The sequence below is a fragment of the Heptranchias perlo genome, chromosome 6 (genome assembly GCF_035084215.1).
Source record: "Heptranchias perlo isolate sHepPer1 chromosome 6, sHepPer1.hap1, whole genome shotgun sequence".
Lineage (NCBI taxonomy): Eukaryota > Metazoa > Chordata > Chondrichthyes > Hexanchiformes > Hexanchidae > Heptranchias > Heptranchias perlo.
The window spans coordinates 44773035-44799027 of NC_090330.1; the positions used below are offsets into that span (position 1 = coordinate 44773035).

General features: G+C 44.1%; 1 long non-coding RNA gene across 1 annotated transcript; it reads right to left on the reverse strand.

The window, feature by feature from the left end:
* Positions 1-2278: 2278 nt before the first annotated feature.
* LOC137322517 (uncharacterized) lies at positions 2279-15921 on the reverse strand. The gene is made up of 3 exons (XR_010963150.1): positions 15739-15921; positions 7715-7798; positions 2279-2502 (listed from the first exon to the last, which is right to left on the reverse strand). It is a non-coding gene; the product is annotated as an uncharacterized lncRNA (long non-coding RNA).
* Positions 15922-25993: the final 10072 nt, after the last annotated feature.

The following is a 25993-nucleotide window of genomic DNA, read 5'->3' on the forward strand; positions in this document are numbered from 1 at the left end:
TTTTCCCTTGTCCTATGCCATTGCTCTCCACTGTCAGTCAATCAAACCAGCTGAAGTTTTTGGATCTTTAATCGGATGAATCTCTCTTCAATGATGATCTCCACGTCTAAATGGACCAATCAGGAAGCAAACTTTTCTAATCTTCTGCATCTATGGCTCACTGAGAAACCACTCAGAAAGGAAAGGAAAGGAAGGACATGCATTTATATAGCAGATTTCACTGCCTCAGGACATCTCAAAGTACTTTTGAAGTATAGTCACTATTGTAACGTAGGGAATCTTGGCAGCCAATTTACGCACAGCAAGGTCTCACAAACAGCAATGAGATAAACGACGAGATAATCTGTTTTTAGTATTTCTGGCTGAGCAATCAATATAAGGGGGTAGACGCCATTAGTCCCTCTCCCCTGCTCTTGCCCTGCAAATTTTTCCTTTCAAATATATATCCACAAACTTATATATTCACAAAAAAGCTTCCACAAACAGCAATGAAATAAATAACCAAATCATCTGTTTTTTTAGGTGTTGGTTGAGGGATAAACATTGGCCAGGACATCGGGAGAAGTCCCCTGCACTTCTTCGAATAGTGCCGTGGGATCTTTAACATCCACCCGAGAGGGCAACGGGGCTTCAGTTTAACATCTCATCAGAAAGACGGCACCTCCGACAATGCAGCACTCCCTCAGTACCGCAGTGGAGCGTCAGCCTAGATTATGTGTTCAAGACTCTGGAGTAGGACTTGAACCCGCAACCTTCTGACTCAGAGGTGAGAGTGCTACCACTGAGCCACAGCTGACAGGAGTGAATGATATATCGCGTATCATTTCCAGCGTATGGGGTATATTCTTTATACTTGCATGACACATTGTCAAATACTTTACACTTAAGGTCATGCTTCTGTTCTTAGGGAGTGAGGGCTTACTCATAGGATTGACCATTGGAAGGACTCAGAACCCATGATGCTAATGAACCCATTAGCAGCCTTTGTCAAGGTTCAAGAGGAAGGGTGCTAAAAAGTGACAGATGAAAAAGGAAATGATGCAAGCATAAGTCTGCAGACAGGTCACGGAGCAGCCCAGGCCCAAATCCATCTCATGACTACTGATGTGAGGTGATGTTTCATGATGTATTAGCAAAAGACCTCTCTATGGTGCCATCTCCATAAGCCAACGTTCCAGCATGCCTGCAAGGAGGTGGGACAAGTTTCAGACCACAGATGGCTGTTATTGTCTTTGGATGTGCCCACCTTGTGCTGTGTAGTAGCTTCACATGCCCATGCAACAGATGGCATGGCTCTGTACCTCGCCCACTGCTGACCCATGATGTGAAGAGAGTGCCCATAGTTACTACCAGGTAGGCTGATGAGATGGTTGGTGGCATCAGATTGAATATGGCCAATTAGAGTATGTTGTCTGTTGATCAGTCTGGCATGTATTCTTTCACGCAGTCCCACTGAAAGCATGACATTCTGTGATTGGGTGCTTTCATGAAGCATCTGACAGTATGGTTAGTCAGGCATTCATATATCTTAGTGATGCCACTGGGGTCTACTGAAAAGGAGCCTCTGCATGGACTAATTGTCTCCCAAAGTGAGTTCTGGTTACCTGTGTCTACAGATATGGGGGTGAGCATCACAGCAGGTGAGTTTAGAGCACCTCTCTTACAGGGAGACCTGCCTGGCATCCCTCCATATGTATTTTTCTTCCAAACACCTCAGATAGGGGATTACCATTGGGAAACACATTGATGCCAGAAATGGTGTTGGGCACAAAAAAAGAACAATTGGCATAAAGACTTATAAGAACCTAAGTGCCAACAGAACCTTTCCTCAAAAAAATGAGTAAAAACAGTCCAAAATGACTAACATCAAAGTAATTACCTGAGCTCTTCAGATCAGCTACCACCACAGCTATTTCCCTAAAAATGCTGCACACGAATTCCCTATTGGCATCCTTTACTAACGACATCCTACGCATCCAAATAGGTCTGCAGGACATCCCCGTCCCCTAATGCATACTTAAATAAAGCATCTGCCTGTTTGAGGAACATGCTTCCAAGGTAGCAGGTGCCCACCCAAAAGAAACTGCACTGCAGTGCAAAATGGTTGGAACTCTGGTGGGACAGAACACTTGCTAAATTTTGCTATCAATCACCTGATACAGCGGGTGCCTGTGTGGAAAATCTAAGCTGTGGCATGGGTTATTGCTCTCATAGCTACTTACAAGAGAGAACAAGAATATCTTCCAGTGTCATTCACGAATGCAGGCCAAAATCCTAACGAGGTTCCTTCAAATGTAATTCTGCCCGATTTTCCTAAAAGCTGCACACGACCATTTTCGGAAGTGTCTTTGAACCAGGTGATGTTAAATCCGTTTGCTTGAATGTCACTCAAGACAAATTGAGTGGATGCATTGCACAGTCTACACCTTAAACGTGCATGCTCCCCTTCAAGAGCAAGGACTGGTGTTGACCAATATGGAGGACACTTGTTAATCAGATCTCCTAAAACCAAAAGTAGAAAATCTTTGTTAGAAACGACAGTAAAGTACGAGGAGCAACACAAAGACTTGGTTTACACTGCTTCGATCTCTATACTTTTAACTGTGAGATTTTGGCAGTCGAAGATTTTCCATTTAATGCTTATTTTGACTGTGCTAAATGCAAAACGTATGATTACATAGATTTTTTTTTCTTTTAATGCTAATTTCGTCTCCTTTTCTCCAGAAGGTGATCACTCTTTGTTGATGTAGGGCTCTACAGGCATTGGTTGCTCTTAGTGAGTGTCAACAGGCTATTCTACCAAAGGGGCAATATAGCCAAGTCCATCTCAAGGCCTCATTTGATATCTACATGGGTCCTTCTAGCAGGAGAAACTGGATTTGACTAGGAGCAGGAAATTTCATTTTTCCCTCCTTAAGATTAATTATAGTTTCCCTACTGCTACTCGAGTTGAGCTCAGCTAACTCTTCCTGGACCATCATGATCTGTATAGCTCAGCAAGCACTGGATAAGCGCAGAGACCATCAGAAAATCTAGGTTCAATTGTAAACAGATGCTGAAGGCATCATTATTTGGCACTGGACTAGGACTCTAAGGCCTAGAAATTAGTTGGCACGCGCCCGTTTTACACGTGTAAAACGGGCGCCTATGCGTCTAATATGGCACACGCCAGAATTGGATCGGGCTCCTGCGTAGGCATCCAGCGCACACCGAAATGATTTTGGAAACTCATTATAATATTTAATAAGAGTCCTACACTTGATCTAGGACTCTTTTCTGAAATTGGGCTGTCCCAGTGCTTGACTGGACACGTGATAAACTCACTCAGCAACTCCTGGTGGTAACAGGCAGCAACAACCCTTCAGCAGCGCTACCTAAAGGGCTCATCCACTAAATACAGGTTAGTTGCTAGTTTGTACTTTCAGGTTGCTGGTTAACTTTTTGGCATTTTTTGGTCATTTTCTCACTTCTATAACTGATTTTTGATTCCTGAGAAGAAGTTTTTCCTGCACTGCTTTCGGCTGCCTTCAAGTTTCACTGCAGTCATGGGTGGTCTGGTAGGTCTGCCTTTGTGCCTGAAGGACAAGAGGGGACAGCCAAGAAAACAGGAGAGAGCAGCAGCAGCTGGGAGAAGATGGTGGAGGAAGACACGGCGCAGTAGGCCATACCTACAGTGGGTCTTCAGGGAGTACTTGTCCTACCTTAACTTCATTTCACAAAGTCAACGAGCTATGTCGCCTACTGCAGCCACAACTTGAGCCTCAAACCAGGGCATGGACAGCACTGTCTCTGACTGTCAAGGTCACTATGGTCCTTAACTTTTATGCAATAGGCTCCTTCCAAGCTGCAGTAGGTGACATCAGCGATATCTCCCAGTTTGCAGACCACCACTGTATCAGGGAGGTCACCACACCACCCTCAATGCCTGTCTTCTGTACTCATTTACCTATCAACACCTAATGATTCAACGTGGCACCAGAGAACCTGTTGCACCATCTGGACCTCGTCCAGCTATTTTCTTCAATAGAATCGTAGATTCAAAGAATGATACAGAAGGAGGCCATTCAGCCCATCATGCCTGTGCCGGCTCTTTGGTAGAGCTCTCCAATTAGTTCCATTCCCCTGCTCTTTCCCCATAGCCCTGTAAATGTTTCCCCTTCAAGTATTTATCCAATTCCCTTTTGAAAGTCATTATTGAATCTGCTTCCACCACCCTTTCAGGCAGTGCATTCCAGATCATAACAACTCGCTGCGTAAAAAAATGTTTCCTGATCTCACCTCTGATTCTTTTGTCAATTACCTTAAATCTGTGTCCTCTGGTTACTGACCCTTCTGCCACTGGAAACAGCATCTCGTTATTTACTGTATCAAAACCTTACATGATTTTGAACACCTCTATTGAATCTCCCCTTAACCTTCTCTGCTTCAAGTCTAGAACTAGGGGGCATAGTCTCAGGATAAGGGCTGGGCGATTTAGGACTGGGCGATTTAGGACTGAGATGAGGAGGAGTTTCTTCACTCAGAGTGTGGTGATTCTTTGGAATCCTCTACCCCAGAGGGCTGTGGATGCTCATTCATTGAGTATATTCAAGGTTGAGATCGATAGATTTTTGGACTCTAAGGGAACCGAGGAATATGGGGATCGGGCGGGAAAACGGAGTTGAGGTCGAAGATCAGCCACGATCTTATTAAATAGCGGAGCAGGCTCGAGGGGCCGTATGGCCTACTCCTGCTCCTATTTCTTATGTTCTTATGTTCTAAGGAGAACAATCCCAGCTTCTCCAGCCTCTCCAATGGAATGGTACCAGGTCCCCAATATTTGCAGGGAGGGAGCCTTGACAGCCTTCCTAAAGTGTGGTGCCCAGAATTGAACACAATACTCCAGCTGGGACCAAACCAATGATTTATAAAGGTTTAGCATAACTTCCTTGCTTTCGTAACCTATGGGGCGAATTTTAATTCCTGACTGCTGGTCCGAACCTAACCTCCACCCACCCTACCAACTCCACGATGTTCCCCAGCTATAGCCTCCTGCTGCTGGTTTTCCCGCCCGGCTGCCGGATGGGAAACGGAGTAAAAAAATGATAATGATGTGCTACCTCTAAATTCGGCAGGACCTCCGCGTTCCCAGTATTTCTGGGATCCCCCTCACAAACATGCTCCCCCGCTCCCACCCCGCAAATATCGGGGCTATGCTGCTGTTTATAAAGTCAAGGATCTCGTATGCTTTTTTTAAACAGCCTTCTCAACTTGCCACCTTCAAAGATTTATGTACGTACACCCCCATATTTCTCTGTTCCTGCAGCCCCTTTAAAATTGGACCATTTAGTTTATGTTGCCTCTCCCCATTCTTCCTACCAAATCTGGGAAATTTCCCTATTGCCTGCAGCCAGAATGCACCTACCCTTTAAGAGGTGCTGCTGCCTTTAAATGGCGTCAAGATGCCCGATTTCCCACAAACCCCCACCCCATATAGGCATGCCTATGAATGGCGCGGGTAGTGCTGGCAGCGCGTCTGTATCATTTTAATGAGGTCCCAGCATGAATTTAACATCGTCCCTGGGACAATGTAAACAGGTGGATGCAGCACACGCCCCGCCCCCTGCATGCCCATTTTTGGTCACGATCGAATTTCTAGGCCTAACGTCTAGGCCTAATCTGACTCAGACATCATATTATTGACATGGGAGATGGAAAGTCACAATAGTACAGCAGGAGGTCCCCTTCTGCAAACAGGGTCAAGGCACATTGTTGAAGTAGGGTATAGGGAGTTCTACTATCTATTTCATCTTCCGTACCTGATCTGTGATTTTTGCTGACAATCAGTGGACAAAGTGGAAAGTTGCTTCATTCTATGACATCTCTCACATTAATCAGTGAAAAAAGTCACCAAAAAATATAATAAAAAAAACCAGCCATTGGCCATTCATTCCTCTTGGCTATAGGAGTCCACAATTTACTTCTTACACAGTATACACACACACCAGTGATGGAGCACCATTATTATATCATACCATGGTGATCTTATTAGAAGGGCTTGGCTGAAACCTAGAATGTGGCAACTTTTAAGTTTTATATTATAAAATTTACATTATATTTATATCATATTTTACACATATTTATATTGAAAATTGAGATTCATGTCCTCCATAATACTTACCTCCTGCTTCCTTGATCCCTTTCAAACTCAGATCCTGACTACTCACATACACTTCCTCAGCCCTAAGTGTGCTTTCCACACTTGAAAATTGCCATCATCACCTCTTACCTAAACACTTAAACAGCCATCCTTGATCTATGTTCTCCAACTACTGCCCCATCTCGAGCCTCCCTTTCCTTTTCAAGATTTTCAAATAATGCCATTGATATTCTGCTCCATGTTCACCTCTCCCACCAACCTCTTCAAATCCATTCAATTTATCTTTTGTCCTGCAAAAAGTACAGGGGCCATACTGGTCAAAGTTACTAATGACATCCTATGTGGCAGCAGAGCAATATCTCTCCTTGACCTCCTCAACCCCTCTAAGGCCATTGATGCAGTTTACCATTTCATTCTCCACCACTGCCTCTCCTCCATGGTCCATCCATTTTACAGTTCTATTCCTACCTGTTGTAACATTGCCAACACATCATATGGAATGACTTCTACTACACCCCTGCGGTCACCTCCAGTGAGCTCCAAGGTCACATCCTTGGCCCTCTCCTATTCCTCATCTACATGCTGTCATTCGGTAACATCATCGGCAAAGGGGCAGGGTTCCATAGGTATGCTGATGATACTCAGTTCTATCTGTGCACCACCACCTTCGATTCTGTGACCATTACTGCGCGCTCTGGCTACTTGTCTGACATTGTGTTGCAGGTGCGACAGAACTTTCTCTTGATTAACACTGCCAAAAACAATGCCATCCTGTTTGACTTCCTGCCAGATCCTAGGCCTGATTCCGGCCTGCTCCCCATTTGCTCAGGCTCAGGCTGAACCAGATGATGCACAAACAGTGTTCTGTTTGACCCTCAGCTGAGCTTCAAGCTGCATTTCCTATCCTTCACCAAGACTACCTATGTTCATCTCTGTTACTTCGCCCACCTGCACCTGTACTTCATCCTCAATGCTGCTGAAACCCTCAGCCATGCCTTTGTCAGCTCCAGGCTGATTTCTCCTATATTGTCCTCACTGGTCCCCTGAGTTCCATTCTACATAAACTCCCAATTCATCCAAAACTCTGCTACATGCATGCTATCACATACTAACTCCTGCTCAGTTATCAACTCACTTTCAAAAGCCTCCTCAAAACCTATCTCTTCGACGATGTCTTTGGTCACCTCTCCTAACTGTTCTTGTAACGTCTGCTCAATATCTGTTTCCTCCTCTCCCTTTTGTGACGCATTTGGGAATTGTTTATTACATCAAAGGTACTATGAAATGAAAGTTTTTTGTTGTATTTAATACTGTACAATGTTACAAATATTAATTACAGATGGTTATTTTATAATTATGTATTGTAATGGGAAAATGAAAAATTTTAAGAAACTCTAGGTGAAATAATGAATTTAATTCAATCAGAACTTATTGGGATATGTTTCATTTCTTCTTGCTGTTGGCACTGAGAAAGAATTGTGAACCCAGGCTTTACCCTTATTCTGAATAGGTAACATTTTAAACAGCAGCAGAAATAGCTGACTTTAGGAAAAAAGAGTCCACTGTTCTGCTTACCTTGAATTCTTCCCGCAAAACAAATGAATGTTATCAGAGCCAAATACTTCACATCCATTTTCATCTCCTGGTTAGGTTTTACCACTGCAATGACATTTTATTAATGTTAAGAAATACTGTGCTTGTTAAAATCAAAGAAAAGTAACAACATCTAGAACTGTTGTTTATATGTATAGAATTACATAGAATTTACAGCACAAAAACAGGCCATTCAGGTCAACTGGTCTATACCGGTGTCTATGTTCCACACGAGCCTCCTCCTACTCTACTTCATCTAACCCTATCAGCATAACTTTCTATTCCTTTCTCCTTCATGTACTTGCCTAGATTCGCCTTAAATGCATCTATGCTATTCACCTCAACCACTCCATATGGTAACGAGTTCCCCTATCCTCACACTTTCTGTATAAAGAAGTTTCTCTTGAATTCCTTATTGGATTTATTAGTGACTATCTTATATTTATGACCTCTAGTTTTGAACTCCCCACAAGTGGAAACATTTTTCCTACATCTACCCTATCAAACCCGTTCATTATCTTAAAGACCTCTATCAGGTCACCTTCAGCCTTCTCTTTTCTAGAGAAAAAGAGTCCCAGCTCATTCAGCCTTTCCTGATAAGTATATCCTCTCAGTTCTGATATCATCCTTGTGAATCTTTATTGCACTATCTCCAATGCCTTCATAGCCTTTATATAATATGGAGATCAGAACTGTGCACAATACTCCAAGTGTAGTCTAGCCAAGGTTCTCTACAAGTTTAACATAAGAACAGCGTGTGTACCATCTACAGGATGCACTGCAGCAACTCGCCAAGGCTTCTTCGACAGCACCTCCCAAACCCGCGACCTCTACCACCTAGAAGGACAAGGGCAGCAGGCGCATGGGAACACCACCACCTGCATGTTCCCCTCCAAGTCACACACCCAACCTGACTTAGAAATGTATCGCCATTCCTTCATCGTCGTTGGAAATCCTGGAACTCCCTACCTAATAGCACTGTGGAGTCAGATGAGGACTTCGATGGGCCAGGCTACAGAAGACAGCCGATGGGTATAAACCACCAAATGCTTGGGGCACTGGAAAGCCTGCCAGAAAGCTGTGCACAATGAGAAGGGGCATGAAGAAGTCCAGCTCCAACTTGGCACAGGGCTTTGCGCAGAGCTTGGGGTCCACCCTTTCCAACATGGAACGGGTGGTCACCTCCATCAGCACACCTGTGGAACCCACTATGATGCAGCGTCTGATGGCTGATGTCGTGGCTTCCATTGCAGCACAAACCGATGTCATCAAAGTCTGCAAGCTACGGTTGCTGCTCCGATTGCTGCAATGCAAGCTCAGACTGCTGCAATGGAAGCTTGGACTGCTGCTATCGTGGCTCTGAGGACTACTGTGGAACGGGGCTTCCAGGGCGTCACAGCACTCCAGCAATCCATTCTCCAGCTGATCACCAGGATTGCTGAGGCACCGCCCCGGGAGAGTGGCAGTGGTGTCATGGCAGTCGGACCTGCTGTCCTCTCTCAGGACGACAGCATCCCTGCTCCCACCCCTGCCACTCTGCCAGTGTCCCTGTTGTTGCCTATCAGCCAGCCAGGCCAGGCTGCTGCAGCCCATGCTGAGATGGTGCAGTCTGAAGCTGGGCCCTCCTGGCCCAGAACTGCGTGAGGTCATCTTCCAAGGCCATCTGCACGCTCCTCCATTGAAGGCCAGCAGCCTCCCACCACCCATGCTCCAGCCACTGGGGAAGCACCTCGGAGGAGCACTAGGATAGGTAAAGGCACACGAATAACAGGCACCAAGGCAATGCACAAGGGTGAATCATTCTGTTCTATTTCCATAATTTCATTTATTCATTGATAAATGTGACTTTGAATTTGCATTCAGTGGTGTTTTTTATTTGTCTGATGAGCTGAGGGGGAAACCAATGTTCAATCAGATGGAGGGCGATTTGATTGTCTTGTGGGAGCGGAAAGGTGGGGAGTGTAGGACTGTTGGTGAGTTGGGGGATGTAGTTGACATTATTGATAGTGGGCACGGATCAGGTGAGCACGCAGAGCCCTTGCAGACAAGGCGTGTGGTCCCTGTTGCACCCTTGCATCTTCCTCCACTTCCTCTTCCGGCTCCTTCCCCTCCTCCTCCTCCTCAGCCTCTTCGTCCTCCTCAGCCTCTTCCAGCTCAGGGTCTTCTCCAATCATTGGCGGCAAAGGCCGGTCCCTCATGACGGCGAGGTTATGCAGTATGCAGCATACCACCATGAATCTGCCCACCCACACAGCGGAATACTGCAGAGCTCCTCCAGACTGGTCCAGACAGTGGAAGCGTCGTTTGAAGAGGCCTATGGTGTGCTCAATGACATTGCGTGTGGCAGCATGGCTCTCTTTATAGGCCTGCTGTGCATGTGTGCGTGGGTTCCTGACCGGAGCCATGAGCCACGGCGTGAGGGGATAGCCCTTGTCACCCACTAGCCAGCCTTTGATTTGCTGAGGCGGGTGAAAGATAGCTGGCACATTGGACTGCCGCATGATGAAGGCTTCGTGACTGCTCCCAAGGTAGCGGGCATCGACCTCCATGATTCGATGTGTGTGGTTGCACACCAGCTGCACGTTGAGGGTGTGGAAACCCTTTCGTTTGACGAAGACGGCCGAGTAGATACGCGAGGCACGCAGGGCAATGAGCGTGCAGTCAATGGCACCCTGCACCATGGGGAAGCCAGCAATGCGAGCCAAACCCTGTGCTCGCTTGTTCTGCTTGTCAAGAGGGAAGGTGATGAACCTGTTCCTCATCTCGTACAGTGCGTCTGTGACCTCCCTTATGTAGCAGTGCACTGCATACTGCGAGATGTTGCACATGTCGCCAGCAGAGGCCTGAAATGATCCTGAGCCGTAGAAATTCAGCACCATGGTGACCTAGACAGCCACAGGCAATGCTGTCCTTGCCTTGCTCTGAGGCTGCAGTTGTGACTGCACCAGTTGACAGACCTCCATCCCTGTCTCCTTGGTGAACCTCAGGTGTCGGATCTATCCTCCTCAGTCATGTTGAGCTTAGGGAATTGGTCCCGGAAGGCCCTCATTGGGTAGGGTCTCCTGCTCAGCGCCCTGCGCCTCCTCGTCCTCCGTCTCCTCGCAGCTTGTGACCTGCTGTGTGTGGCCTCTCTGCATGCTCCCAGTCATGCTCAATGCCCAGCGGGAACCCTAGCAGACCACCCTTGGTTGCCAGGAATGTTGTTCAATTACGGTTGTAACTTTCTGAACCGTAAGGCAGTAACTGCCAAAGCACTCTCAAATGTACTCTAGGAACTCTCAGTAAGAATAGGGAGCTTCAAAAGACATTTCCCATTCCACCAGCAGCCAGAAGCAATAATCCAGCAACTAACCTGCATGGTCCCTTTAAATAGCGCAAGTTGGGGGCCCTCCAAGCATTTAAGACACGTTCAGGTGGTCGGGGTTAAGACTATGCATTGAGTTGAGCATTAAATGCCAAAATGGTGTCTATCACTTTAAATCAGCGTTGCACATTGAATGCACGCATTTTCTCCCTACTTTATATGCTCCTGGTGTTCGGTATTTGCGCATGCGCTAACTCCAATACCACCACACTTGAAACGTGTCTGCGCAGCCAAGACACCATCTTGGTTGTTGGAGAGTCCGTGTAGCGCTGAAAAACGGGCATAACACACAGCCCAATTTAGTGCCAACTATGTTTAACATAACTTCTCTGCTTTTCGATTCTATTCCTCTAAAAATGAACCCATGCTTTGTTTGTATTTTTTATGGCCTTGTTAACCTATGTGGCTACTTTTAATGATTTGTGAATCTGTACCCCGAGATCCCTTTGATCCTTTACCCCATTTAGACTCTTATTTTCCAAGGAATATGTGGCCTCCTTTTTCCTTCTAACAAAATACACCACCTCGCACTTAATCAAAAGCAACATACTGCGGATGCTGGAAATCTGAAATAATAACAGAGAATGTTGGAAATACTCAGCAAGTCAGGCAGCATCTGTGGACTCAAAAACCATTTCTTTAGATTGGAAAATAGCACATGTCTCTCCAGTATTTAAGAAAGGTGAGAGAGGGAAACCAGGGAATTTAAGACCAGTTAGCCTAACATCTGTTGTCGGGAAATTACTAGAGTCTATAATTAAGTATAGAGTAACTGAACACCTTGAAAATTTTCAGCTGATCAGAGAGAGCCAGCATGGATTTGTAGGTCATGCCTGATGAACCTGATTGAATTTTTTGAAGAGGTGACTAAAGCAGTGGACAGGGGAATGTCTATGGATGTTGTTTATATGGACTTCCAGAAGGCATTCAATAAAGTTCCTCATAAGAGACTGTTTGCTAAAGTTGAAGCTCATGGAATTGAAGGCAAATTACTGACCTGGTTAGGAAATTGGCTGAGCGGCAGGAGACAGAGAGTAGGGATAATGGGCAGATACTCAAATTGGCAGGACATGACTGGTGGTGTCCTACAGGGATCTGTGTTAGGGCCTCAACTATTCACTGTATTTATTAACGTCTTAGATGACGGGATAGAGAGCCACATATCCAAGTTTGCCAATGACACAAAGATAGCAGCACTGTAAGCAGTGTAGATGGAAGCATTAAATTACAGAGAGATATTAACAGATTAAGTGAATGGGTGAAACTGTGGCAAATGGATTTTAATGTAGGCAAGTGTGAGGTCATCCACTATGGACCTAAAAAGGATAGATCAGAGTACTTTCAAAATGGTGAAAAGCTCAAAACAGTGGAGGTCCAAAGAAACTTAGGGGTCCATGTACATAGATCATTAAAATGGCTTGCACGGGTACAGAAAATAACCAAAAAGGCTAATGGAATGCTGGCCTTTATATCTAGAGGACTAGAATACAAGGGGATAGAAGTTATGCTACAGTTATATAAAGCCCTGGTTAGACCACACCTGGAGTATTATACTCAGTTCTGGGCACTGCACCTTAGGAAGGATATATTGGCCTTGAAGAGAGTGCAGCGTAGATTTACGAGAATGATACCTGGACTCCAAGGGTTAAATTACGAGGAGAGATTACACAAACTAGAGTTGTATTCTCTGGAATTTAGACTAAGGGGTGATTTGATCAAAGTTTTCAAGATATTAAGGGGAACTAATAGGGTAAATAGAGGGGAACTATTTCCGCTGGTTGGGGCGTCTAGTACTAGGGGACATAGCCTAAAAATTAGAGCCAGGGCTTTCAGGAGTGAAGTTAGGGAACAGTTCTACACACAAAGAGTGGTAGAAGTTTGGAACTCTCGTCCACAAACAGCAGTTGATGCTAGCTCAATTGTTTATTTTAAATCTTAGATGATTAGAATTTGGTTAACCAAAGATATTAAGGGATATGAGGCTACAGCGGCTATATGGAGTTGAATAGCAGGTCAGCCATGGTCTCATTGAATGGCGGAACAGAATCGAGGGACTAAATGGCCTACTCCTGTTCCTATGTGGAGAAAGAAACAGAATTAACGCTCCAGTTCTGACGAAAGGTCTTCAACCTGAAACGTTAACTCTGTTTCTTTCTCCGCAGATGCTGCCTGACTTGCCGAGCATTTCCAGCATTTTCTGTTTTTATTCCACCTCACAATGATCTATATTGAAATTAATTTGCCATTTATACACTGATTCTGCACCCCCTTCCGAAACTATGACATAAATTGTTTAAGTGAACATTGCACAGGAGAAGCACTTAACACAATGGTTAGTAGCATGAAAAGTCAATCTTTATTCCAAATACTTATATCATAATACAGCTTTAGTGCTGCACTTATAGTGAGGTAAGGTGAGAGTAACTGCCCTTGACATCAAGGCAGCATTTGACCGAGTGTGGCACCAAGGAGCCCTAGTAAAATTGAAGTAAATGGGAATCAGGGGGAAAACTCTCCAGTGGCTGGAGTAATACCTGGCACAAAGAAAGATGGTAGTGGTTGTTGGAGGCCAATCATCTCAGCCCCAGGATATTGCTGCAGGAGTTCCTCAGGGCAGTGTCCTAGGCCCAACCATCTTCAGCTGCTTCATCAATGACCTTCCCTCCATCATAAGGTCAGAAATGGGATATTTGCTGATGATTGCACAGTGTTCAGTTCCATTCGCAACCCCTCAGATACTGAAGCAGTCCGTGCCCGCATGCACCAAGACCAGGACAACATCCAGTCTTGGGCTGATAAGTGGCAAGTAACATTCGCACTAGACAAGTGCCAGGCAATGACCATTTCCAACAAGAGAGAGTCTAACCACCTCCCCTTGACATTCAATGGCATTACCATTGCCGAATACCCCACTATCAACATCCTGGGGGGGGGGGCACCATTGACCAGAAACTTAACTGGACCAGCCACATAAATACTGTGGCTACAAGAGCAGGTCAGAAGCTGGGTATTCTGCGGCGAGTGAATCACCTCCTGGCTCCTCCATGCCTTTCCACCATCTATAAGGCACAAGTCAGGAGTGTGATGGAATACTCTCCACTTTCCTGGATGAGTGCAGCTCCAACAACACTCAAGAAGCTCGACATCATCCAGGACAAAGCAGCCCGCTTGATTGGCACCCCATCCATCACCCTAAACATTCACTCCCTTCACCACTGGCGCACTGTGGCTGCAATGTGTACCATCCACAGGATGCACTGCAGCAACTCGCCAAGGCTTCGTCGACAGCATCTCCCAAACCCACAAACTCTACCACGTAGAAGGACAAGGACAGCAGGCACATGGGAACAACACCACCTGCACGTTCCCCTCCAAGTCACACACCATCCCAACTTGGAAATATATTGCCGTTCCTTCATCGTCGCTGGGTCAAAATCCTGGAACTCCCTACCTAACAGCACTGTGGGAGAACCTTCACCACACGGACTGAAGCGATTCAAGAAGGCGGCTCACCACCACCTTCTCAAGGGCAATTAGGGATGGGCAATAAATGCTGGTCTTGCCAGCGACGCCCACATCCCATGAACGAATAAAAAAATAATTTATGTCATTCGAATGGAAATGTAGCACCAACGATGTGATAAACTTGTTCTTAACTGTTGCAGTGAAGCATTATTGATCCATACTGTGTTGGCTCTATTGTATCATATAGGGTGAACACAATGCCCCAGAAACCAATGCACATTATCGCATCACAATATGTATCAATGCTGTCTTTTATATTAACCCATCAGTGCCTGTATGACTTCTTGAGTTATAGAATCATCCGGCACAGAAGAAAACCATTTGGCCTACAGTGGCTGTGACAGTGCTAGATCTTTAACTGGAGCTCTCTACTCTAATCCCATTTCCTTGACCTTTTCCATTATGCTTTATATTCCTCCTTTTCAACTACTTATCTAATTTCCTTTTAAATGATGTTATAGTCCCAGCTGTAATACATTTCATGTTCCACTAACCCTGTGTATGAAAAATTTCTTCTAACCACCTCTTTCATTCTTCTATTGATAATCCTGTGTCTATACCCCCTTGTTACTGATTCTCCAGCCAGTAGAATCATTCTTACACTATTTACCTTCTAAAAACCTGTACAAAAGCTTCAATTTTTCAATCTTTCTTTATAGCTGCAAACTTGTATTTTCGGTATCATTCTCGTGAACCTTCGCAGTATCCTTTCTATAATGGGGTGCCTAGAATTGCACAAAAAACTCCAAATGTGACCCAATCAATGTTTGGAATTAATCTAAAATCGCTTCTACCTCACCACCAGCTCTCTCCACCACTCCACTGCCTCTGTGTTGTCAGATTGTTTGTCTGACATTCAGTCCCAGATGAGCTGCAATTGTTCAGAATTTCTACATATAATTTATTATATGTACTTGAGTAAAAGACTGTGAGAAAAGCACTATACAAGCTTTCTGTATAATATTGTAAACCTTATTAGGGAAAAGCATTATGTCAGCTTTGCTGTGAACAAAGGCTTTCTGTCTGTCCAAAACAAGCTTTTTATGACCTTGTGCAAGAGAAGGCCTCTTTGAACAAAAGCACCTGTATCAGTGAGAGAAAGGGGAGTCATCCCTACCTTTGTTCCGATTTCCTTGAAGATGGAGCTAGTGCCATCCTGGAGGCCACCAATCATTAGGGAGTTGTTAGTACCAAAATGTTGTGTTCCTAAGGGAGAAGACCAATAGTAGCCTCATGCGACAGAGAGGATGATTGATGGGCAACACATACAGAGCTAATTGTCTAAAATCTGTATAAAGTTGGCTGCTTTTCCACACGTTTCTCAGAGTACTCTCGGGGCAGTTAATCTGCCCAGTTAATCAAGGTACTAAAAGTGCACTTCGAAGCCTTGAAAAGTAATCAACTTTGTGTCAGATTGTGTCAATCTTATTAGCATCTTTGATTGTATTCTTGTATTTTAACCTCTTTGTTACTTGTTATAACTTCTTAATAAAGCCATTATACTTTGGAACAAATCACCTTGCGACCTTTTGATTAAGCACTCGATCAATAAAAGTACTTTGTTTACAAAGACCAACTTTGCTGTAAGGTCACAAAGTATTTTCAAAGACTATAACAGCTATATTCATGAAATGCTGTTGTTTTTTCAGAGTATTAAAAATTAATAAGCACTGCTAGCAAATTACAAAGACTTTTCACATGACTGAAAGAATTTTATAAACAACCACAATATCAATATAACATATACTGTTCCACGTAAGAAGCATTCACTGCAGTTAATAATCACATAAAAAGGTAAAAACAAAATTACCATAGAGCTAGAGGAAGCCTATTGTACCTCTCAAAAAGACTGAGATGGGTAGGACTTGGATTGAAATTCATAATTCCTCATATGGCGTTGATCTTAGGTAAGAGGTATCTGTCCCAATGGGAAGATTGTGTGCACCCCATATTGGGCAACAGGAGCTCTAGATTTCTCAGTAACTTAGAGACTCCTTAACATGGTGATAGGTTTGTGTGACACTGTGTCAGACATTGGGCTGACGAAAAAATAAACTGATCTCAGCATCAGCAGCAGGCACCAAAAAAACTCAATACTTTCTCAGAAACAAGGAAGACAAAAGTGTGACCATCTCTTGTGCTTCTAACAGCTGGATTACAAACAGAGGCCTCACCAACCCACTATATTGCAGGAGAATGGTGTATGATGTGACCCAAAGAGGGAGGGAACACCTTTCAAAAATGGGACAAATAAGGAACTCTAGAGAAAGAACTACTAAAACTATTGAGAGTAATCTTGAGAGAAAAACTTTTCTACTACCTGAATTCTTCTTTGACCAGCCAACAAAGGGTAATTTGCACTATCTGCCAACATTAGACTTTGTGCTCCAAGGTGAAATTAGTGTGGATACCTGCTGGGACACTTTTCATTTCCTCTGCTGCAGTTCAAACAAATAAAAATAAAGTAGTGCTTAATATTTAGAGTACCTCACACCACTGCTACCACATTTAATAGATTTGTGCATGGTGCCTTCTCCTTTTACTGTGCAGTTTAGGTGTCAGACTTGGCTCTGTGGTAGCACTCTTGACTTTGAGTGAGAAGGTTGTGGGTTCAAGTCCCATTCCAGAAACTTTAGCAGATAATCTAGGCTGACACTTCAGTGTAGTATTGAGGGAGCGCTGCATTGTTGGAGGTGCGAGATGTTAAACCGAGGCCCCATCTGCCTTCTCAGGTAGACGTAAACGATCCCATGGTACTATTCAAAGAAGAACAGGGAAGTTCTCCCTGGTGTTCTGGCCAATATTTATCCCCTAAGCAACATTAAAAAAATGATCTGGTCATTATCTCATTGCTGTTTGTGGAACCTTGCTGTGTGCAATGTGGCTGCCGCATTTCCTACATTACAACAGTGACTACACTTCAAAAGTACTTCATTGGCAGTAAAGCACTTTGGGACATCCTGAGGTTGTGAAAGATGCTATATAAATGCAAGTTCTTTTTTACTTAGTTTATTTGTTAATTGTCTGAATTTCTGTCCCTTCCCCCTTTATTCTTTATTGTTGTAGTTTGCCTATGCTATCCCATTTTATTATCCAAGTCTATCTGCCTCCTCAAAACAGATTGAAATCTCCTTTTCCCAGCTTGTATTTTGGCATCCACAGCTCTTTTTTCACTTGATAATTTTTTTCTGACTTTTTGTGAGTTTAAAGGCTCAAACTGGAGGATATTAGTGTTAGAAAATGGAAGAATTTCTACTTTGAGCACCCAGCATCAGTGCAGGGTACTCCCAGGTTAGGTATACCGTAGATAGATACAGGGTAAAGCTCATTCCACTCTGTCCCAACAATGTGGCTCCAACCCAATCTCAGAAGAGCACTCCCTGCAGCACCAGTGTGACATCTGTCCATTTCCCACACCAGCCACCTTATGCCAATCATATCTGAATTCAAGGCATATTTGTGTTGATGGCTCATGCTCACTTGTAACTTCACTGAAACTGCCCAAAACCAATTTCACAGATAAACCTTACAACTATCAAACAGAGAAGTTGCTTCATAAATTGGTTGAAGCCAAGGCAAGTGAGTTTGTCATAAATAAACTGCTCTTTCATTCCAATAGTCTGGTTCAGTTTCAAACCCAGATTTCTTTCTCTGTGTTTCATAGCCTCATTCACTTGCTCAACACAGGTTTCCCTGCTATTATCTCCACAAATACACTTAGACCCCAATGTTGTGCAGAAAATGAAACTGCATTTATGTATGCATCACCACTTTCCCTTCTTTTATGAACTTTTATTTTTTATTCCTTTTGTCCCTTTCCCTGGAACAATACCAAAATACCTTAATTTTTTTCCAGTTGAATTATAAGAGACCTTCTTGAGTCTTCTAGAAGACCCATGGGGCATTTGATCTGAAGCAAGTTCATTCATCTTTCTGGAAAGATGAATGAACTTGCTTAGGGGTTGATTATAGAAAATCAGATGTTAGGGGTTGATTTTCTATAAAATTATAAAACTTTTTCTATCCTGAAGCTTGATTCAACACAAAGCATATATGCGTGAAATCCATCATATGAGATCAGCCAAGTCCCCAACAAAAAGCAACTGTCTAAAGCTAACAGCCAGTTCAGACAGGATATGGAAGTTGATTTAAAAATCATGGATGCCTGCTTCAATGCACAATCATGGTATTCCAATTTAGCCCAAATAGCACTGGGGCAGGAGGCAAATCATTAGTGGAGGACACTGTCTGTTAAAAAATTTGTTCTAATTTGGAACAATAATTTTTAAGATACATTTATTGACTTTGTTGTCAACCCATCAATACTTACTAACTTTTAGTGCATTGGGGGAGAATGGCAATCATTCACCAGTGTACTTTTTCTGATGCATACAGCTATGCGCAGCTCTGCCTGTATATTATGGTGTTGGGATACAGGCGAATGGTTGCTATGCTCCACTGATGCTACCTGACAAGCCTGGCATCCCTCCATTCCTCATCCACTTCTTAGTCCAAAAAAAAATACAGTGGAATTCCTAAAGGAAACCCATTGTGCACTGTCTGAGATGGTGATAGGAGGAGAAACAGCAGCACCATGGCAAATGGTAAACAGCAGATGTCAAAGTAGTTGACAACAGCAAAAAACAACCCCTCCAAAAATGACTGCTGTTTTACATGGGAAAGATGATGAAACAGAGCAAATGAGGCAAAATGAATCACATGGAATGGCCCAAAATGGGCAGCCATTTCATGCAAATGATAGAAATTATGGCGGAATATGGGATATGCACAAAAGTGATCAAAGATCCAGCTTGAGTCAGGGTCTTATAACTCTGGTTTTGCCCGTGTCCATTTATCTGTTATCTCGTGCAAAGTTGAACCCAGCTTCAGCAAACTTTATGTATTCCTTGGAAGTTAAATAAAAGCAGTACTAATGGTGAAAATGTACATGGTATTGCCTTTACGAAAAACCGCAACTGACTTTGGTGGGTCTCATGCTGCTAATTCAGTAGACGTCCTCCTGACTGTCTGAAATTTGGCTTCAGAAGGGTTTGAAGTTGGATTTTTCTATTTTTTCAAGGAGATTGTGATCTGCCGATTGGCACCATCAAATAATTCCACATGTAGCTTTGAATATTGCTAGTCCCCATAAAGGTGTATATGTAGACGTTTACTAAATATTAATGTGGTAATTAGCTAAAGGACAGTACCATGTGCTAGTAAGAGCTGCCTAACTGTTTTACTGGTGTAAATTGCACTGAAGGGACTGCAACGTTGGTGGTATTTGTGGTATTTGGATGTTGTTTGGAAAGTGCTTACTCTGTCTTTCACCTCTTCTTTTTCCGACTGAAGTTCATGAATGATATTATGCAGCTGTAGCCAGTAGTGTACATGAATGCAGGTCATGATATATGAATTTTGGAGCTATCAACCTTTTTGTAAACTCTTTAGAAAAAAACAAAATGCGTAGTGTAGTCCTTTATAGCATCTGTCTTGTGTTGTGACTGATGCTGATGGTAAGAGAGAACAGAACATGACTTAGTAAGAGGATGATGTTCCAGACATAATAAGTGAAATATTAGTACTTTTCTGGAAACTTCCTGGAACGTATGTCTAGTTGAATAACTTACCTTACCCATGGTATTCAACATTCATTTGTTAGAAACAAATGTGCTAAACTTTTCTTTCTTTCTCAACAATACAACAACTTCCTTATTCAACTCAGAGACAAGAGTAGAAAGCTATTTCTTGAATGTAATATTAAGCTAATAACACGGCCTACATTTTTCAAAAGCAAATCAAACCACATGTGTTATGGTAAGCAAAAATCCACTTCTACCAGTCATGTAAAGTTGCAAAAATGAAGTGTGAAACGGACCACAGTGAAGTTGTGTACTGCTAATTCACAAATGTCAGCAGTGAGATCTTTGTCTAGGTCTGATTAACTCTTGTCTGCGGTGAGCTATATACTAGTAAAACTACCCAAATCAATGAAAACCATCTATTAATGTGAGAAAAAGAATTCCAATAATTATTCTATTCTAGGGTCTTCTGTTCTAACTCATTCTTTAACAAGACTAACAAACTGCAAATGTTTAAAACAAAGCTTGGTCTCACTGAACCACTACTTCTAACCTACTTTTTCCAATTTTGCTTTTGCCTCGTACTATGAGCTGAGGCCTTTCATATTGGGCTCGCAGTCATTTTAAAAAGTAATCTAATGGTTCGTAATGTTTGCGCAGTTGTGGTTTCACACATACGTACGCAAATACAAGGCAGGGACTGATTAGGAACAGTCAGCATGGTTTTGTGAGAGGAAAATCATGTCTCACGAGTTTTTTGAAGGGGTAACCAAGAAGATAGATGAGGGCTGTGCAGTAGACGTGGTCTACATGGACTTTAGCAAAGCCTTTGACAAGGTACTGCATGGTAGGTTGTTACATAAGGTTAGATCTCACGGGATCCAAGGTGAGGTAGCCAATTGGATACAAAATTGGATTGACGACAGAAGACAGAGGGTGGTTGTAGAGGGTTGTTTTTCAAACTGGAGGCCTGTGACCAGCGGTGTGCCTCAGGGATCGGTGCTGGGTCCGCTGTTATTTGTCATTTATATTAATGATTTGGATGAGAATTTAGGAGGCATGGTTAGTAAGTTTGCAGATGACACCAAGATTGGTGGCATTGTGGACAGTGAAGAAGGTTATCTAGGATTGCAACAGGATCTTGATAAATTGGGCCAGTGGGCCGATGAATGGCAGATGGAGTTTAATTTAGATAAATGTGAGGTGATGCATTTTGGTAGATCGAATCGAGCCAGGACCTACTCCCTTAATGGTAGGGTGTTGGGGAGAGTTATAGAACAAAGAGATCTAGGAGTACAGGTTCATAGCTCCTTGAAAGTGGAGTCACAGGTGGATAGGGTGGTGAAGAAGGCATTCGGCATGCTTGGTTTCATTGGTCAGAACATTGAATACAGGAGTTGGGATGTCTTGTTGAAGTTGTAGAAGACATTAGTAAGGCCACACTTGGAATACTGTGTACAGTTCTGGTCACCCTCACTATAGAAAGGATATTATTAAACTAGAAAGAGTGCAGAAAAGATTTACTAGGATGCTACCGGGACTTGATGGTTTGACTTATAGGGAGAGGTTAGATAGACTGGGACTTTTTTCCCTGGAGAGTAGGAGGTTAAGGGGTGATCTTATAGAAGTCTATACAATAATGAGGGGCATAGATAAGGTAGATAGTCAAAATCTTTTCCCAAAGGTAGGGAAGTCTATAACGAGGGGACATAGATTTAAGGTGAGAGGGGAGAGATACAAAAGGGTCCAGAGGGGCAATTTTTTCACTCAAAGGGTGGTGAGTGTCTGGAACGAGCTGCCAGAGGCAGTAGTAGAGGTGGGTACAATTTTGTCTTTTAAAAAGCATTTGGACAGTTACATGGGTAAGATGGGTATAGAGGGATATGGGCCAAGTGCAGGCAATTGGGACTAGCTTAGTGGTATAAACTGGGTGACATGGACATGTTGGGCCGAAGGGCCTGTTTCCATGTTGTAACTTCTATGATTCTACGATATGATTCTATAAGCAAGTCTCGAACAGCTAACATTTCTATAACTAGTGGTTTTATACTAATGTCATATTACAAAAGCAAAATACTGCAGATGCTGGAAATCTGAAATAAAAACAAAAAATGCTGGAAATACTCAGCGAGTCAGGCGGCATCTGTGGAGAGACAAACAGAGTTAACGTTTCAGGTCGATGACCTTTCGCCAGAACTGGAAGAAGTTTAGTGAACTCTTCCATCTCCCCCAACACCCGATCCTCCTCCCACGGCACCTTCCAGTGCAAGCGCAGGAGATGCCACTCATGCCCTTTCACCTCCTCACTTCCCACCGCCCAGGGCCCCAAACACTCCTTCCAGGTGAAACAGCAATTTACTTATACTTCTTTCAATTTAGTATACTGTATTTGCTGCTCAAGATGCGGTCTCCTCTACTCTGGGGCGACCAAACGCAGATTAGGCGATCACTTTGCTGAACACCTCCGCTCAGCCCGAAAGCGTTTCCCTGTCCTTCCGGTCGCTTGTCAATTTAATTTTCCATCCCACTCCCATTCTGACCTCTCTGTCCTCAGTCTCCTACACTGTTCCAATGAAGCTCAACGGAAGTTCGAGGAACAGCACCTCATCTTTCGATTAGGCACTTTACAACCTTCTGGACTCGAGATTGATTTCAATAACTTCAGGATCATAACCACTGCTCTCATTTTTTTCAGACAGCAGGTGCTGGTAATGGTTCAGCCTTCCCTTTTATTCCTCCCACTTTCCCCTGCCTCTGTACTTGCTTAAAAACTGTTAAATCTCAAACTTCTTCCAGTTCTGATGAAAGGTCATCGACCTGAAATGTTAACTCTGTTTCTTTCTCCACGGATGCTGCCTGACTCGCTGAATATTTCCAGCATTTTCTGTTTTTATTTCAGATTTCCAGCATCTGCAGTATTTTGCTTTTGTAATACGACATTAGTTGCACTGCTATTAAGTTGACAAACTGTAAAACCACTGGTTATAGAAATGCTAGCTCTTCGAGACTTGCTTCTTCTATGTGCGTATGTATGTGTGAAACCACAACTGCACAAACATTATGAACCATTAGATTATTTTTTTAAATTACTGCGAGCCCAATGTGAAAGGCCTCAGCTTATAGTATGAGACAAAAGCAGAGGGATCGATCCCTTCAGAATGCTGAAAGGGGAGGGGAAGATGTGTTTGGTGGTGGCATCACACTGGAGGAAATGGCGGAGGATAATCCGTTGAATGTGGAGGCTGGTAGGGTGGAAGGTGAGGACAAAGGGAACCCAATTGTGGCTCTGGGAGGGTGAGGAAGGTGTGAGGGCAGAAGTGCGGGAAATGGGACGGACATGGTCGAGAGCCTTGTCAACAACAGTGGAGGGAATCCACGGTTGAGGAAAAAGGAAGACATATCGGAAGCACTGGTGTCAAAGGTGGCATCATTGGAACAGATGGAAATGGAGAAAATGGGAGAATGGAATAGAATCCTTACAGGAAGCAGGGTGGGATGAAGTGTAATCAAGGTAGCTGTGGGAGTTGGTGGGCTTACAGTAGATATTGTTTGACAGTCTATTCCCAGAAATGGAAATAGAGAAATTGAGGAAGGGAAGGGAAGAGTCAGAGATGGACCATGTGAAGGCGAGGGAAGGGTGGAAATTGGAAGCAAAGTTGATGAGATTTTCCAGTTCGGGGCGAGAGCAGGACATGGCACCGATACAGTCATCAATGTACCAGAAAAGGAAGTGAGGGAGGGGGCACGAGTAGGACTGGAACAAGGAATGTTCCACGTATCCCACAAAATGGCAGGCATAGCTAGGACCCATAGGGGTTCCCATAGTGACACCTTTTATTTGGAGGAAGTGAGTGGAGTCAAAGGCAAAGTTGTTCAATGTAACAACAACTTCAGCCAAGTGGAGGAGGGTGATGGTGGATGGACCTCTGTTCAAGGAAGAAGAGGAGGGCCTGGTGGGAGATGGAGGTGTAGAGGAACTGGATATCCATGGTGAAAAGGAGATGGTTAGGGCCAGGAGACCGGAAACTGTTAAAGTGGCGGAGGACATCGGAAGTGTCGCAGATATAGGTCAGAAGAGACTGGACAATGGGAGGAAAATTTAGAGTCAAGATAGGAAGAAATAAGTTCCGTGGGGCAAGAACAGGCTGAAACGATGGGCCTCCCAGGGCAGTCCTGTTTGTGGATCTTGGGAAGGAAGTAGAAGCGGGCTATGTGGGGTTGGGGGCTATGAGGTTAGAGGTCGTGGGGGGATGGCTTCTAGAGGAGATGAGGTCAGTGACAGATTGGGAAACGATGGCTTGATTTTCGGCAGTGGGGTCGTGGTCGAAGGGAAGGTAGCAGGAGGTGTTGGAGAACTGGCTTTCAACCTCCGCAAGGTAGAGGTCTGTTCACCAAACAACAACAGCGCCGCCCTTGTCAGCAAGTTTAATGACAATGTCAGGGTTGGACCTGAGAGAACGGAATGCTGCAAGTTCAGAGGGAGGTAGATTAGAGTGAGTGAGGAGAGTAGAGAAATTGAGATGGCCGATGTCATGCCGGCAGTTCCCAATGTAAAGATCAAGAGCTCGATTTTACAATGGTGGTGGGTTGGCAGCGGGGGGGTGAAGGTGTGCGTGGCAAATCCGCATGAACAAAACTTACCGTTTCCGACGCAATCGCACGTTGATTGATAGTGATTAACGTCCTCTCCGGGTTTCGCACCAGGCAGTCAGCCTGATTGACAGGCTGGCTGCCGTCAGGTGCTGCAACGCTGGACTGGAAGACCGGGGTGGGGGGGGGGGGGGGGGGGAAAGAGGGGAAGATCGGGGGAAGATCTGGGGGGTGAAGAGGAGGGCACCGGGGGGAGATCGGGGGGTGAAGAGGGGAACATCGGAGCGGGAGGCATCGGACATCGGAGCAGGTTTCAAAGGTAGGTTCATTTAGTGTTTTCACTTCCTTCCATGGTTTTTTATTTAATTTATTTAGTTTCATTTTGCCTGACCTGGCCCTTCACGCCTGGTTTGAAGGGCCGGATCAAGCAAAAAGAAACTAAATAAAAAACAGTGGAAGGAAGTGAATCAGAAGCGGTGGGCAAGTCGCCCAGATAAATTAAAAATCTTTCTAAATATTTAATCTGTCACAGGTAAAGTGCCTTAAGTACCTCAACGAGGTACATTTGGCTCTTTAACTGTCATCCCGGCCGGACTTCTGTTTTCAGGTCCCTGGGAAACTCAGAAGTCGGCAGGTTGGAGCCGGCTTCCTAACCCGAATGGGATTTCCGCGATTTTCGGAGCCCCTCCCCACGCCCCCAACACACCCACTATTGCCTCCTAAAATCACCCCCCAAGAGAGGATAAGAAGCCAGAGGGAGGAGTCCAGGTGGAATGAGAATTCTGAAGACAGGAGATAGGGTCCACTTTGTGGGGGGGGGGGGGGGGGGGGGGGGAGGAATCCTGACATGTAGGCGAAGGAAGAAGAGCTCAGCATCGTTTCGACTTGAAATTCATTGAGGTGGGGACATAAGCGAATGAAGCTAAGGCCTTTGCTGAGGACTGATCATTCAGGGTCAGAGAGGGGAAGGTCAGAGGGGACAATGAAAACATGACAAAGGGTAAGATTGGGAGGAGGGACAGGGTCAGAGAAAGGTGATGGGGATGAAGGGTCAGGAGGAGCATTGGTATCTAAGAGTTGAAGTAATGTCATATTACATGAATCATCAAGCCATACCATCTTTAATAAGTGTAAGGAATCTTACAACACCAGGTTATAGACCAACAATTTTATTTTAAAATCACAAGCTTTCGGAGATTA